This window comes from Cotesia glomerata, linkage group LG3, assembly GCF_020080835.1.
Source record: "Cotesia glomerata isolate CgM1 linkage group LG3, MPM_Cglom_v2.3, whole genome shotgun sequence".
Lineage (NCBI taxonomy): Eukaryota > Metazoa > Arthropoda > Insecta > Hymenoptera > Braconidae > Cotesia > Cotesia glomerata.
This window is the reverse complement of record NC_058160.1, coordinates 3,593,663-3,610,338: the sequence shown is the minus strand read 5'-3', so window position 1 is coordinate 3,610,338 and position 16,676 is coordinate 3,593,663. Positions and strand designations below refer to the sequence as shown.

At 27.0% G+C, this 16,676-nt stretch overlaps 1 protein-coding gene and 1 non-coding gene across 10 annotated transcripts in view; both read left to right on the top strand.

The window, feature by feature from the left end:
* LOC123260774 (transcription factor Sox-2-like) overlaps positions 1 to 16,676 on the top strand; it is a 375,090-nt gene that overhangs the window by 326,847 nt on the left and 31,567 nt on the right. The window lies entirely within an intron of this gene.
* On the top strand, positions 1,369 to 1,442 carry Trnav-aac. The gene has a single exon. It is a non-coding gene; the product is annotated as a tRNA-Val (tRNA).

The window sequence follows — 16,676 nt, the reverse complement described above, 5'->3', positions numbered from 1 at the left end:
ATCGATGATGAAGCCTTCGAGCCGTTTGAAGTTTATCCGACCTCGCAACAGGGGACCCTAGAGTCTTACTGTACCTCCCTCTGTGCCACTCCGCTCTACTCATCCTCCTCATCATCTTATCCACCACCGCTCGCAGTCCGGCTGTCTTAATGTCTGTCAGAAATTAAAAGTGCCCATCACACCAGCAACATCCAAACTCCTCATCCTCATCCTGATGATCATCCAGCAGAGGAAAATTATTATACACCTCTTACTCTGTTTTCAGTTCGATTAAATTCCTCGGTCATCTGTACAGGCTATCACAGTACCCCTCTGGTCTCTGGACTTGATTTGTCATTTTGATTATTGGATTTAAAATTTTATAATTAAAAAAAATTTTATCAAATTTTGGAAAAAAATTTTATAGGAAGTTTTGAAGATAAATAATCGAGATTAATTAATATTTTGATAATTTTTTGTTAAGCTCACTTTTAGTAATTGTTATTTTGTGAATAAAATCTTTTTTTAATTAAGATATTAATATAATTGTCGTCAAAATATTATTTTATTTATAATTTATATAAATAAAATTTTCGAATTTTATTTTCTTTATTAAATTCACGGAAAAAAGAAAACTGGAAAAATTACAGTTTCAGATTGTAATTATTACAGATTTTATAAAAATTACATTGTAGAATGTAATATTTACATTGAAAGCTCTGAAAATTAAATTCAAAAATTTAATTTAGAAAAATGTTATTTCAAACTGTAATTTTTCTAGTTTTGATTACGACGGGACCGATTTTACATTTTATACTGTAATTATTTCTGTTTTCTTTTTTCCGTGTTGAACGAGATCATTTAAAATAAATGTGTTTGGAAAAAATTTACTATAAATTACCCTCACAGAAAAAATATATATATGAGAACAGATAATGCAAGCTTATATTCTAACATGTAAGCAAAAATAAAAAAAATTTTTTATATATTTGCCTATATATTTTCACATTTGTTGAATATGTCCACACAGTATAAAATTTTGCGTCATTGCGTCAAATAAAATGTGTGTTAAAAAATTTTGTTTTAAATATCTAACACAAAAGAATTAACACACGTGTTAAATATTTAACACAAAAATTTTTAAAACAAAATTTTTTGACGCAATGACAACAAAATTTTTAACTGTGCATTCATAAGTATATAAAAAAAAAATTTTTAATTTTCTAAAAAATGGTAAAAAATAAATATTATTCAAACTTTTACCTAATCAATTTTAATTCGTTTTTGATAGCAATAATTTATATTTTTTTTTTTCATTTATATTTTTAAAATCACTAAAAACAAACAGGGGATTTGAAAAATATCATATTAGCTGCCCGGTACACACAAGTTTTCGTGGTGTAGTTGGTTATCACATCTGCCTAACACGCAGAAGGTCCTCAGTTCGAACCTGGGCGAAAACAGTTTTTTTTTCTTTCTTAATTTATGAATTTTCGATTAGATTAATCCCATAGTATAAAATAAAATCCATATTTAATATAAACTTTTATTTAAAAATCTGTTAAATTTTTTAATTTAATTTTAACCTCTATATTCTTTTTTTTTCAGCTTTATACTTAAAAAAAATTTGTATTTTTTTTTCAACTATAAAAAATTTAATCTATAAAAATAGTTCTTATCAACCTTTAAAAATCATTCCGACTTTTTTGATATCTTATACAGTAATAAAATAACAACTATCAACATTAAAAGCTTAAGGTAGTTGGATTATGCCAGTAAAATTTCAAGAAACCTTCCAAATTTATAATATAAGTAATTAAATGCATAATGCACATGCCGTTAAAATTTGGAGACGATTTACCACTTCTAACCAAAGATAATTGCAATTGAAAATGACATTTTTACACAGGTAGTATGGGAAAAAAGAGAGAAAACCACGAAGTTTTATTATTTTTGTATTGAAGAAATTTTAAGAATTTCACAAAAAACTAATATTACTTAGATTAATACATGTATAATTACCCTAAAAAATTCTGGAATTCCCTACCACATAGTTTTTGAGAAATCATTGATAAACTAGTAAAGTAAACAAATAAAATCATACGTGGAAGTAAGTGAGCAATAGCCCGTAAGAGAGGCGACACTAGTTAATGAAAAAGACAGGAGTAGCATAAACTATAGGTTGGGAAAGAACTACCTTAAAATGTTCCACCCATTAAGTTCTTAAACTCCGATCCCAAAAAAGATGTTTATCAACTTGTACAAATTAATTTAGCACACCATAAAAATTACCTAGCATATAATTATATAATTATCTAGAAAGGTATCACCATCTCCATTAGTCTCCGTTCCCGAAGCCTGTCATTTATAAACAAGAAACAACAGATAATATACAAGTGTGACGGGTGCTGTAAACAACAGATGGGCGAACATCCCGGTAGGCATCACCCAGTCACCCCGTCACCATCGAAAGGCCCAATATACAGTACCCATAAATATCTTTTAAAATATAATCCAAGTCCATACATAATAATACAGGACCATTCTCATAAGAGCTGTGTAAAATCGTCAAATACAGAGAGGTCCAATACAGAGAGCGTTGACTGTAATAATAATAATTATCATAGAAAATTTGCTAAAATTTTGGGCGTCGTCAAGACTGGTCAGGTATGCACTTAAGCTTGATCCTTTTTATTGTCAGCCTTGCATTTAGTTTGGAATATCCTACACCCAAATTCTCAGAACTGGCTTCTACAATTCCATTTATGGCATTTTCAGAAGGAAAGAACTTTTTAGATTGTACATTCAACGCTCTCTGTATTTGACTCGCCCGTACAGGACCATTCTCTGTATTTGACTCGTCCTTATCCATAAGAGCTGTGTAAAATCGTCAAATACAGAGGAAGAATGTGGTCAAATACAGAGAGCGATCAAATACAGAGAGGTCCAATACAGAGAGCATCGACTGTAATCTTAAAAACAAACGTTACTTTCCTCTAGTGAGTAAGTTGTAAATCTTCAAAGAGATTTTGCAAATTAAGGAGTTAGTTTAAATTTAAAAATGTTTTTTTCACGGGTCTTGAGATTATGAGTATTTGAAGAGGCTCAAGATGACGGATTTCTTTTAATCTATTTAGATTTATTGCCCCAATATTAGTAAGGATAATATACTGCCCTACGCATCGTCTACATGGAGAAAAAAGTGTTGCTATTATCACGATACAGTATAGTGATGATCACGATCCACGTATGACTATACTTTAGATGCGCATATGTCCAATCTAGTAGATCGTGATTATCACGATCCACATGGATTCGGATATCGAATGTCTATATTGCTATGGTTTATAAATGATTATTAGTTGTTTTTGATTAAATTTTAATTATATGTAATTGCTTTTAGAAATAATATCTGTCCATCTATTGGGGGATGTCCATCTATTGGGGTATTTACCAAAAAATTTGAATATATTCCAGGAATATTTAAAAGTTCAAAAATTATTTTTTTGACGATTTAAAATTGATTAAAATGAAACAATGAGACCTGCAAGTTTGAAAAAAATGAATGACTAACCACCGCCTTGCAAACAAAATATAATTACATGCCCAATTTTGGAAGCGGGCGGTATTCAATATTTAGAGAGTTACCATTTGAATTGTATCTTTACAATCTAATACAATGATTTGAAAGAAAGAGACTCAGAGATAATTTACTGATTTTTTCATTTGAAAGTACAAAAATTTGTAAATATTTAGACACCTATTTATCGATTTTGATTTATAGGAAAAATCTTTAAGACTCTCAATGAATAGATTATGATTTTTAAACGCACTTTTACTAGTTTAGCTTGTAATTATTTACTTTTAGGTAAAATTTAATGCTACTGGGTTTTAATTATACTAAAAAATTTTGAACAAATTATTTTTTGAAAAAAAAAAATAATTCAATATCAAACTAAAATAGAAGTGAAAAATAATTATGAATAATTACCAATTTAAAATAAAAATAGTGATGAAAAAAAAATTTATTTCATTACAGTAAAAGCAGGGGATATTTTTAAAGATATTTTTTTCACAACTTTACTTGTAGAAAATTTTAACAATAAATTTCTACAAAAATATCTCAAGAAGTATCCTAAGCTACTTTTAGGGCATTTCATGCAAAATGGGAAAATGACAAAAATTTTTTAATTTCTCTGATTCATTCTAATTTAGTCCTAATTTCTTATTAAAAGTTTATATTTTACTAATTTGCAAAAAAAATTTTTTTTAATCAATAAGAAAATGGATTTTTCTCTCCTAGTATGGTAATTTTTTTTTTTTATTTTTAAATTTTTAATTTAATTTATACAAAAATTGCATTTTCACATCAGTAAAGTGGATAAATAAAAAAAAAACAATTTCTTAAAGCTTGAGCATGACATGAATAATGTCTCAGTCAACTGGTAAAGTTCATATATATGAGATAGGAACTTTCCTCATGAGCCCTCCTGCTTGGACCAGCGGTAACGTCAAGAACTGAGGACCCAAAGGACGCAAGTTCGAGCCCAACTCATGACAAGGATTTTTTCGATCAACGATTTTAATTCAATTCAAATTAAGTTTACTGATGAGATCTAATATAATATGAGTATCTGATCCTAAATTATTTTTAATCTTTTCGAAAATCATAATATTTTTTCTTCCAAAATTTAGATTGGGTTCTGATGGGGATTTCCCCATTTGGACCTAAGAAGGATTGCCCAATGAGGGCCGCATAGGACTTTACGTGACATCCCCATGTGGGGTCCCTATTAGGAAACCCAACGAGGGCCCAATAGGTCTTACATTAAAATTTCTAGTCGGGGGGATGTTGTTAATTAGTTATTCTTCTATGTTATAAGATAAATTTTACTATAGTATAAGTTTTAGTCACATAATTATGGCTTATAAATGATGGAATTCCAGAGTCAAATGTCCCACCAGTCACTATGGAATGCCCCTTTTATTATAAAATGATTTTTTGTCAATTACTATTTTTATTTTAAATTAAAAATCGTTCAAAATAATATTATTATTTTTAATTTAGTTCTTTTAAACATGAAATTTTTGCTTCTTGGAAGATTTTATTAAGCAAAAATTAGAAATTAATAACTATTAATTTAAATCCAACAAAAAAATGTCTTGTGCCATTTCAAAAATATTTTTTTAATTTTTAAATTTTCAAACTAAAAATTTTTATTGTTATATTAATTGAAGAAAGAATTTTCCAGTGGTATCATTATTAAATTCCGTTCATTCCAGAAGGATGGTAGGTCGTATATAGGCCGGTGATTATTAAGTGGTTAGAGAAAACAAAGTGCATCAAATATACTATGCTGTGCCACAGAGAATAGAGCCGACGTTAACCGTTGATATATGACACATTAATCTGCCTACATTTACACACAACACACATAACAACAGACAAGTCGATCAAACTAATTCTATTCTTGAGTGTGAGGCTCGACTAATTTTTTTATCTCGTTTTTTGGTGGTGGTTCAGGGTCACACCGGCGGAACGAACCGTGCGTCGGTGTCGGCACCTATATAACAGCCGTGCTTATATGGGATAACGAGTAAAAGACCACCATTCATTCTGATGGCATCTCATCATCATCATCATCCTCATCCTCAGCTTCATCCTCGTCCTCATCCTCATCCTCATCCTCATACCAACGCCTATCGCTTCATAATACACACAAAATACTACATACTACATATTTATACTCACGTTGTACAATGTATGTATTATATATTGGATCGATCTTTACACTAATTTACTGATATTAAATTTATATTATTATAATAGTAAGAATAATAATAGAAGTTACAAAATTTTTGAACCAAGTTCAATTTTTAAAAATTTTTTTGACAATAAATAGAAAAATTTTTGAGCCTAATAAAATTTACATTAAAATCTAAAAAATAATTTTTTTGATACAAACCAAATAGAAAAATTTTTTGGACAATTAAAATTCATTCAAACCAAAAAATTGTATTATAATTCAAAAAATTTTATATTTTATTTAATTATTCAAATTTTTAAAAATCATTTTTCAGATTAAAGAGAAAAATATCTTAGAGATCAAAATAATGGTTTAGAAGAATTTTTTGGTCATGATTTGAGGAAAAAAATTTTTGAATCAATTAAAATTTACTTGGAAGCTAATAAAATGATTTTAAGAAATATTTTTGTCATAAATAAAAAATAAAAAAAAAAAAGAATTAATTCAAAAACTTCCACTTAATTTAATTGATAAAATTCGTTAAAATAATTGTCTTAGTCCAAAATTTTCTCTGTTTAATCAACCTAACAAAATTTACATTAAAACCTAAAAAATAATTTTTTTGATAAAAATCAAATAGAAAAATATTTTGGACAGTTAAAATTCATTAAAACCAAAAAAATGTATTATAATTCAAAAAATTTTCTATTTTATTTAATTATTCAAATTTTTAAAAATCATTTTTCAGATTAAAGAGAAAAATATCTTAGAGATCAAAATAATGGTTTAGAAGAATTTTTTGGTCATGATTTGAGGAAATAAATTTTTGAATCAATTAAAATTTACTTCGAAGCTAATAAAATAATAAAAAAAAAATATTTTTTTCATAAGTAGAAAAATAAAAAAAAAAATATATTAATTCAAAAATTTCTACTTAATTTAATTGATAAAATTGGCCAGAATAATTGTATTAGTCCAAGATTTTTTCTTTTTAATCAAGTTAATTTTTTTTGTCAATAAATGATAAAATGTTTCCTCTAGTAAAATTTTGGTTTGAATTTACGTATCAAAATTTTGAATGTTACAATTTTGCAATTTAAAATAAAAAACTATTGACTCAAAGTTATTTAAATAATAATAAAAATTTTGAAACTTATTACTCCCAGGTCAAAACAAAAATTTACCTGTACATAAATTTTCTCTAATTTTACAAAATTAATTTTCAATATCTAAAAATAAAAGTTATCCATAACAGGATAAATTTGAATAAACCGTAGTTATAGCTCCTGGAGCTTATAAAAAATAATTACCTATAAAACAGTAAATCACGGTAAATAAGTGACGAAACAGGATAATTTAATACCCCGGTTTATTGTTTTCCCGAGAAACAACCTCCTCTCCATTCTCCATTATATCCAGCATCCACAATCCAGAACCGGCGATTAATTTACGATTAAAATAAGTATCAAAAAAAAAAAAAAAAAAAAAAAAACTCCGTTGGCTGTTGGCCCGTGATGATTTTTCGGGACACCCGGTGCACGAACTGCAGTCTGCCGTTTACGGGGTATAGAAGCGAAGGACCTGTCACATTACCGGGCGGAATTTATGCCCGATGCCCAGCGGCATGACAAGTTGCCTCTGATGAACGGCCCCGCCGCGAACTCTTGGCCCTACGGAACTCATGGCTCCGTTTATATTTAGTTATATATTTATATACATATACATATGCATACAGACTCCAGGCCTCGCCCGTTTAGCGCGTTATTTTCGGACAAATCCTGTGGCATGCGTACCTCACAGCAATATCTTAAAAATTTTCGTCCTTGGCGTTCGGGATGAAAATAACCACGGACCTGTCGAATTATTTTTTTTCATATGCTAAATATTGAATAATAAATACAGAGAAAAAATTTAATGGTGAAATTTTATCAGATTCTGGTTACTTTTAAGTGTTTGAAATGGTACGTCAGACTCTGAGTTAGCAAAACATTTAATATTATAAAATATAACGTAAAAAAAAATATTAAAGCCCAAATTTATGATTAAAATTTATAATTATAATTGAAATAAATTATATAATATAATTAATTAAAAAATAAATTTATAATTAAAATTTAAAAAGCTGCAAAAAATCGATAAAAAGATATTAAATTTTTAACATTTTTTAATTTAAAATTTAATTTGATATTTAAATGTGAGTTCATAGTAATTTTATTAAGATTATTCTGATGGTGGATGCTGGATCCTAAGGAACATGAATCTAAACCGAAAATTTAGGAATACGCTGATATTTTATAGAATTTGTTAATTTTTGATAATTTAATCTTTTTAAATTGATAGAATTTATTGTATTTGTTTTATAAGTCCACAAAAAAAAAGTTTAATGAGATTCTGGTTACCCGAGTCAAAAAATAACTACGGTTTTAGGTCTCAAAATGCTATAAAATGAGGTTTGTCTCAGTTTAAGCCTCACCATTTAAAACTCATGCCAGGAAAAACCTCATTTAGTACGCAATATTCCGGATTGAGACAAAAATGAGACATTTCTAAAGGACATTTAAATTTGAAATGAGGTTAAGATGAGGTTTATCTAATACACCGAATTTTCTTACTCCGGGGCCCAAAGTGAGATATGTCTCCTATACGGCCTCAACATATGACTGTAGATCGATAGAGGCATGTCTCACACACGTGTCTTAATTTTAATGACGTATATACCTGAGACAAATCTCATTTTTGGTCAGACTGAAAAATCTTGTATTATATGTATATAATTCATAGTTTTATTTTATTTAAATTAGACTTAAATTTATAAAATGAAAAGTTCGAATTTAATTCGATTGAAAAAAAATTGTATTTATTAATAATAAATCAATACCAATACATACTAGAATTAATACTATTAATTAATTTAATTTAATAACTGATTAAGTACATTACTGAATTTTGTAAAATTCTTACAAAAGTATCTATTACATATTGAAAATGGTCCGTTGCACTAAAACAGTTCCTAAAAACGCTTTTGTTGTTACATCGAGGATTCGACCAGTATTTTCATCAACAGAAATATTGTCCTGCAGATCTTTATCATCTGGAATAACATTATTATAATTTATTTTAATTCAAAATTAGTTTGGTTTTGTACCATCCAAATTTACATTTATATGATTACTTACCACTTATTTTCAAAATTTTAGCATCTTACACTTCAAATAATTTTGATCGTTCATTTTTCCACTTTAACTTTACACTAGCGTTTTCATATCGTGAATGGACAGGTATGCATGAAGTTTTAATTGTCTGTAATTGTTTTGATTTAGTCCAAAAAATAAGCGCATATATTCCAGACATTTTTACAAAAATTTTTCACTTTAGTCAAGGAAATCAACAATAAAGTTAAAAATAACAAACTGATCACAATTAGTTTATTTGAACTTTTCACTTTATAGAATATGAGAAGTGCTCAATATGAAAGCCTAAGAAGTACTAACCGGGATATTCTTGAGATTGTTTAACTATACTCAATTTTACTTGGTATGTATACATTGTTGCACATGAAAATGTACGTTAAAATTAAATTTTGTCCGGGATAGCCAGACATATGGCCAAAATTTTGTTGAAAGTAGTGTAGACAAATAAAATTTTTATAGCTCTTTAAAGTATCTAGAGCCGTATCTAGAGTCGTAAAAGTTGAAAGGCTTTCTTTGTATTTTAATTCTTTTCAAGGGTACGAAATTTTTAAGAATACGGGTTTCAGAAAAAATTTTTCCAATATTTAAACATTGTATTTATTATTTATGAAAATTTATTATTTATATAAAAAAATATATTTATATGAGTTATATATACAAACGTTTCTAACTCATTATGCATATTTTTTAAATCAAATTTTGTACTTATCAATGTATCAATCAATAAATGTTTTTAAAAAATATAACTAAATCAATTGTTATTTTTATAAGTATTTTTTTAAGATTTCATATTCATTCGACGGTAATTTCTAGAAGTTTGTACAAATCCGAAAATTTTATTAAAACAGGGAATTCTTTCAAGTCTAAAAAGATAAAAATATTTCTAAGTTCCAAATTAAGTTCCTTCTATTAAAAGAGAAAATTTTTCTAAGTGTATAAATGTGAAAATATTTCTAAGTTCCACATTATATATCTCATTTACTTCTCACCTCAAAATATTTGGATTGAGAGCGAAATGAGACTTTACTCGTAGACCGAAGCGTTTGAGGTCTACTTAAGACTTTTCCGAAAAATAATGGCTATTTGAGACATGAATGAGACTTAAACTCACATTTGAGACCTAAAACCGTAGTTATTTTTCGACTCAGGTACTTTTTAGAGATTCAAATTATTCATCGGACTCTGAGTGGCAAAATATTAAATAAAAGCCAATATTTACACAGAAAAAAAAATTACCTTGAATCAAGTGAAAAATTCTTGAACCAAGAAAATAATTTTGAAAAGTTTCATTGTCTTGAACCAAGATGAAAAATTCTTGAATCAAATAAAATTTATTTAAGCCAAGAAAAATTTCTTAGTTTAAGAATTTTTCTACTCAAATCAAGAAGATTAAGTTCTTCAAAATTATTTACTTGATTCAAGTAAATTTTTTTTCTGTGTATAATTTAATGTTGAAAAAAGTTATTCTTTCAAACAGTAAAAAACGCCAAGTCAATAATTATACTTTAGTTTATATCGTTGCGTTTTAAATGAACTATTTTACCTTGAACATGTTGACGTTGGCTACATTTAAACCTTAAACTCTTTTTATAGAAATTTAGTAATCTTTCTTGATATTTTTTTGACCTTTCATCCTTAAATCTTTAACATGCAAAATGATAAACATTGAAGTATTGTTACAACAGTCTAACAAAAAAATCGATTGTTGACAATCGATTATAGTCGAATCAACAATATTGATTTGGCCGATTAATCGTTTGCAAACAATCGATTTAATCGGCTTTAAAAAATACAATTGTTATGGGAACAATTTTAAAAAATAGAAAAAGGTTTTGGTTTCTGTAAGTAAGTTAATAAAGTTGACTTACGTGCTTATTCGTAAATTTATCTAATTATATGAACATTAATATTATTTCAACATCAATTTATAAAAAAACATTTATTTTCTCGAAAATCGATAGTAAAAATTCGTTTTTTAAAAAATTTATCCGATTATTTTTCAATTAATCGAAAAGCCCGCAATCGATTATAAGAAATCGATTTCAGAGATTAAAAAATCAATTAATCGATTGTCACTTTGCAACACTACATGCATTACATTGAAGTTGGAATTATTAAACTTAAACTTTTTGAACATTTAGATAGCTTTTATTACTATTTTAAATTCAATGTTTTCCTATATCGACGTTCTAATTAGAAAATTATCTAACTCCGTTTTAGAGAATCTTCCATTTATATGAAAATACAATTAGTTCGAAATTTATTATCACTCTAAAAAATCATTTAATACTTAATAGAGGTATAATATTTTGGTTAGGATCATTCAAATAATTTATAATTGGACTATTACTACATCACACTGATAGAAGGATTTCTTAGTATTTAAGAAGATTTCTTTGTATTTAAGAAATCATTTCTTAAACATCATTTCTTAGTATTTAAAAAATATTTCTTTAAATACAAAGAAATCTTCCCGAGTCGAAAAATAACTACGGTTTTAGGTCTCAAATGTGAGTTTGTCTCATTCATGTCTCAAATAGTCATTATTTTTCGGAAAAGTCTCCAGAAGACCTCAAACACTTCGGTCAACGAGTAATTACTTTAAAGTCTCATTTCGCTCTCAATCCAAATATTTTGAAGTGAGAAGTAAATGAGATATATAATGTGGGACTTAGAAATATTTCCACATTTATACACTTAGAAAAATTTTCTCTTTTGATAGAAGGTATAATTTGGAACTTAGAAATATTTTCTTATAACGATGTTAAAATGTGTATAAAAGTACGGTATTATTTATGTTGAATTTTATTATTTATGGTATTATTTATGTCGAATTTTATTATTATATATTTTTAGTTTACTTGAAATATTATATTTTATGCTTTATCTAGTTCTTACTTGAGACAGAGTAAGCGACAACTCTCTAATGTGTAAACGAATTATTTCATAAATTTATCTGGTGATCCATACTTAAAATCGCATGACTTAATGACAGAAAGTATTATTCATTTTTTTTCTTAATAAAAAAATTAAAATAGCTGACAAATCAAAAATATATTTTCATAAATAATGAATTTTCATAAGTAATAAACACAATGTTTAAATATTGGAACAATTCTTTCCGAAACCCGTATACTTAAAAATTTTGTACCCTTGAAAAGAACTAAAATACAAAGAAAGCCTTTCAATTTTTACGACTCTAATACTTTAAAGAGCTATAAAAATTTTATTTGTCTACACTACTTTCAAAAAAATTTTGGCCATGTCTGGCTATGTACAACATGTATACATGTACAACAATGTATACATACCAAGTAAAATCGAGCATAGTTAAACAATCTCAAGAATATCCCGGTTAGTACTTCTTAGGCTTTCATATTGAGCACTTCTCATATTGTATAAAGTGAAAAGTTCAAATAAACTAATTGTGATCAGTTTGTTATTTTTAACTTTATTGTTGATTTCCTTGACTAAAGTGAAAAATTTTTGTAAAAATGTCTGGAATATATGCGCTTATTTTTTGGACTAAATCAAAACAATTACAGACAATTAAAACTTCATACATACCTGTCTATTCACGATATGAAAACGCTAGTGTAAAGTTAAAGTGGAAAAATGAACGATCAAAATTATTTGAAGTGTTAGATGCTAAAATTTTGAAAATAAGTGGTAAGTAACTATATAAATGTAAATTTGGATGGTACAAAACCAAACTATTTTTGAATTAAAATAAATTATAATAATGTTATTCCAGATGATAAAGATCTGCTGGACAATATTTATGTGGATGAAAATACTGGTCGCTGATTTATAGGATCAGAAGTGATAATGATGATTATGATGACGATGACAATGATAATAATGAAACTGGTGATAATAATGATGAAAATTATCTCAAAAACTCTTCAATTGATTAATAGTTATATATAGAATTTTACAAAATTCAGTAATGTACTTAATCAGTTATTAAATTAAATTAATTAATAGTATTCATTCTAGTATGTACTGGTATTGATTTATTATTAATAAATAAAATTTTTTTTCAATTGAATTAAATTCGAACTTTTCATTTTATAAATTTAAGTCTAATTTAAATAAAATAAAACTATGAATTATATACATATAATACAAGATTTTTCAGTCTGACCAAAAATGAGATTTGTCTTAGGTATACGTCATTAAAATTAAGACACGTGTGTGAGACATCCCTCTATCGATCTACAGTCATATGTTGAGGCCGTATATGAGACATATCTGACTTTGGGCCCCGGAGTAAGAAAATTTAGTGTATTAGATAAACCTCATTTCAAATTTAAATGTTCTTTAGAAATGTCTCATTTTTGTCTCAATCCGGAATATTGCGTACTAAATGAGGTTTTTCCTGGCATGAGTTTTAAATGGTGAGGCTTAGACTGAGACAAACCTCATTTTATAGCATTTTGAGACCTAAAACCGTAGTTATTTTTCCACTCGGGTTCTTAAATGTTAAGAAATCCTTCTATCAGTGCGAAATGTTAAAAAATCACCCTCTAAAAAATAAGGAGTTACACCATCGATATAATTATTTAATGGTAACATTTGAATAATAAATATCATAAATTACCTGTTAAAATCCCGAGTTTACTGTTTTAAGTATTTATATAAATTTATTGTTATTTATTATAGTTTAGTTTTTTCTGTGTACAAGCCGGACAACAAACTACTAAACGGTTATTTGCCATTCTTATTATTGTCATTATCATCGCCTCCCGTATAATGACAATTATTATAGAAGTTACTGAAACACTAAAAAAAAATAATTACGCGAAAATGTCCCAATGTTAATATATAGACATATATGTTTGAATGTTTTCTTCTCCATTCATTTAATTCCAGAGTTTGCACTTTGCATTCAGCGTGAATGAGTATGCAGAAGAAGAAATAAATAAGAATAAAAAAAGAGAGAAAGGTTTTTTAAATTTCTCATGATTTTAACGCTCCTTTGCGAGCCATTTGCACGACTAAGAACGCCGTCGGCAACCCACCGATATAAACACGACAAGTTACGATTTCTTGGAGCAGACTTACTCCGACTGTAAATAGTAAGGAGTAAGAAGTACCAAGTAAAAAACTTGCACACCTTAAGTAACACATATGCTGATATTTATTCATAATAATATAAGCGAGAGCAATAACGGGCGTAGGTGTCGCTCTCGATACACATGTTGGTGTTTTTCACCTTTACGGGGTGATAAATATCGCTAAATCTTTAAATTTAATTGTATCGTATTCATGAATGTAACGGGTAGCTTTTGAATTTATGAACCTCCGGCTGGTTATTTATATTGAAGAAGTTTTTGATATTCTGTGGAACTTATTATTTATGCAAAGTATTGAGATCGATTAATAAAACAATAAATTAATAATATTGATAAATTTTAAGTGATGAAAATAATTCTGATGACAGTAGAATTTTTTTCAAAAATTTCTTTAAGATAAATTAATGTTTGGTATTTTTTAATTATTTTTTTTCCGTCGTAAATTAATATTTGTAACATTAATAAAGCAGAATTTTACTTAATTGTTATTATTTATATTTTTTTTTTTCAAATAATATTTATCGATAGTTAATAAGCAATAATCATTTATTAAAAATACCTTAATTATTTCTCGAATTAACTTTTTTTTTTATTTCTACATTTTTTCGGTATCAAAAATTTACTTGTCATAGAAATATTAACATAAATATTTCTGAAAAATTTTTTTACCAAAAAAATGTAGACCAAAAATTAAAAATTAAACTTATTAAATAAAATAGTAAATATTCTTTATGCAAAATAGCGTTCTTATGAATAATTCATTAATTTTTGATAAATATTTGTTAGACTTAATGATTTAATAATTTTATTTTTTACTAATATCTAATGTTTAAATTCTGATTAATCATAAAATTGATTTTTTCCTTTTATTCGGTATCAAAAAATGGGCTTTTATAGAAAATATTCAAATAAATATTTTTATAAAATTTTTACTCCAAAAAAAGTAAACGAAAATTAAAAATTAAATTTATTAATAATGAAAAGTAATTTATTAAATTAGTAATAGTAATTTTTTAAAAATGGTCCAATGAATGAATCATTAATGAATTAAATTTTGCTAAATAAAAATAAATCCTTCATCAGTGTCATAAAATAATCTTATCATCACTCAAACTTAAATTACTATTTATTTATTTATATTTATAATTTACTCATATATACCTAAAATAACGTATCAGCCGCAAGATGAGATGCCGTAAACACAGAAGTAAGCAAGTGATTTTCCAGAATGCCAGCATCGGACAGTTGTCGTGTTGTGCCACTGCAGCAACACAATATAAGCATTTATGTTACACAACCCGACACCGTGTTCCTGATATATCGCGACACCCCACACCCACACCAGATCCTCTCTCTCCGGTTATTATCATTATAAATATATTGTAATCATAAAACATAACATTTAATTTAATTCATGCATACAGGCTTCATTAATTGTTTCTCACTTGATATTTAATTTAAATTTTCTCTTTTCTCTCCTTTCTTACTCGCATCAGCCATGCATTTTAATCTGCACGTGCAGAACTTTAAGTACGCCCGACACACGACAATTTTTGCAAAATTAACGTTTCTGAGAACAACATTCGTAACGTGATATTTAGCATTCATACACAAATGTTATTCAGCCAGCATGAATAACTTTTATTTTTTTTGTCAATAAGTATTAATAAATAAATAACATTCTTTTTCACACTCATATATTCATTTTTACAAATACTAAGAAAATTATTTGGGTTAAGATTTCTTCTTATATTATTGTATAAAAAATTTTTTCAAAATTTTAAATTCAAATTCTGGGTGAAATATTCGAGCTGCAAAAAAATAACAAGAGACTTTTTTTAAAGAAAATTTAATTTTCTACAAATAAAGCCCTTGTCACTTTTATCTTATATCTTACCTTTTATCCAACATATCAATTCAAATCCAACTAAAAAAAAAATAAAAGTTGATATTTCTTAAAATTTTTAATAAAAAATTTCTTCATTCCAAAATATCACTTTAAAGTAGTACTACAGGTTTTAGAATTTACGTTCAGAATTTTATGAAACTTGGCATATAGGTACATAATAATATCTTAATTAACCATTTAAATTTTTGGAGGCTTACCGAGATAACTGAAAAAAAAGATATTAATATTTACATATTTTTGCCTTTGCCATTGATCCTTATGGAAAATCACAGACTTTATTTTATTTCACAAAACTGGTCGTTCAGATTTTTATAAAAATTAGGACGAGAGAAAATAACATCTAGAACATATTTAATATGTTATTTTGAGCTCTCTGAGCTTAAAGGGATAACTTTTTATGCTTTTGAGCTCTTCGAGCTCAAAGGTCTGATAGAAGTTTGATAAAACACAATTTTTCAAATTTTTAAGCCGCAATAACTTTTGAATGAATGAACCGATTTTTACGCGGTTGGCAGCGATCGACGTGGTTTTTTTATGTTAAGATCTGATTAGTTTTTGGAATTGATTGGTAGAGCCGTTTAAAAGTTATTCCAAAAAATGTCAGAGTTATGTTGAAAAAACACTTGTTTCCAAATATTTCGTCGAGGATATCTCTCGAACCAATCAACCGATTTTTACGTTTTAGGCGGCGATCGACGCAGTTTTTTAAGCTCTAAAAATTATTTTGTTTCATCAAAAACGATCCGATAAGAAATGTCGAAGTTATGTGAAA